The sequence below is a fragment of the Cynoglossus semilaevis genome, chromosome 18 (genome assembly GCF_000523025.1).
Source record: "Cynoglossus semilaevis isolate Cse_v1.0 chromosome 18, Cse_v1.0, whole genome shotgun sequence".
In the NCBI taxonomy this organism is placed as follows: Eukaryota; Metazoa; Chordata; class Actinopteri; order Pleuronectiformes; family Cynoglossidae; genus Cynoglossus; species Cynoglossus semilaevis.
In genome coordinates this window covers 6,587,349-6,588,134 of record NC_024324.1, presented here as the reverse complement: position 1 = coordinate 6,588,134, position 786 = coordinate 6,587,349, and the positions used below count along the sequence as shown (strand labels likewise).

The window sequence follows — 786 nt, the reverse complement described above, 5'->3', positions numbered from 1 at the left end:
CAGCAGTATAAAGTGACTGGGCTGTAAGAAACAAAGTACAATTGGCAGGTCAAAAAAAGTTATTGGCATCCCAATGAAAAAATAAGAGTTTACAGAGGTCTACAGACAGTACTTGTGAACATTCCTCCCTAGAAATAATAACATGTTTTTTAATTTGCAGTATATTTTATATATAACTTCGATCTGCTTCTCGGGATAAATCAAAATGTTATAATACTAGAAATAAAAGTGCACAATTAATATTATAATTGTTAACTTTTTATATGGAATAATTAATTTTCTTTATGGGATTGATTCAATGTGCCTTGGCTTGTAAAGGTTCTGCAACCCCTGCTGGGAATATTGATCCAATTTCTCCCCACATTATTTTTCCTTTTCAAGGACACTGCAGTGCTCCACTGGGAATTCATGTTTGGCCTTTTTTGCACCATGTACATTATAAATCAGATACTACTACAATAGGTCTTGGCTTATGATGAGCTCACCTTGTATAGTAGTCCACCTCATCATGGTGATGATCATCAAAGACAGCCTGCAATACAGATGGGAAAAATATATTGATTTTTTTATATATTAATATTATGGGGTCAAATCCAAATCCACAACTGAATTCAAAAATAAACATCAACAGTCTGACCCCTAAGGTGTCTGTGAGGGGACACTTACAGAAGGTTATCTTAAAGGAGGTCTGACTGAAGACACAGTGACGGTAGCTGACCACCTGGACATGACGACACGTCTGGAATCGTGCACAAAAAGGTAAACGAGTCCCCCAATCTTCTCATC

The 786-nt window shown here is 36.4% G+C and overlaps 1 long non-coding RNA gene across 1 annotated transcript; it reads right to left on the bottom strand.

The window, feature by feature from the left end:
• LOC112488505 (uncharacterized) lies at positions 1-786 on the bottom strand. Its single transcript, XR_003052617.1, has 3 exons — positions 667-786; positions 486-532; positions 1-21 (listed from the first exon to the last, which is right to left on the bottom strand). It is a non-coding gene; the product is annotated as an uncharacterized LOC112488505 (long non-coding RNA).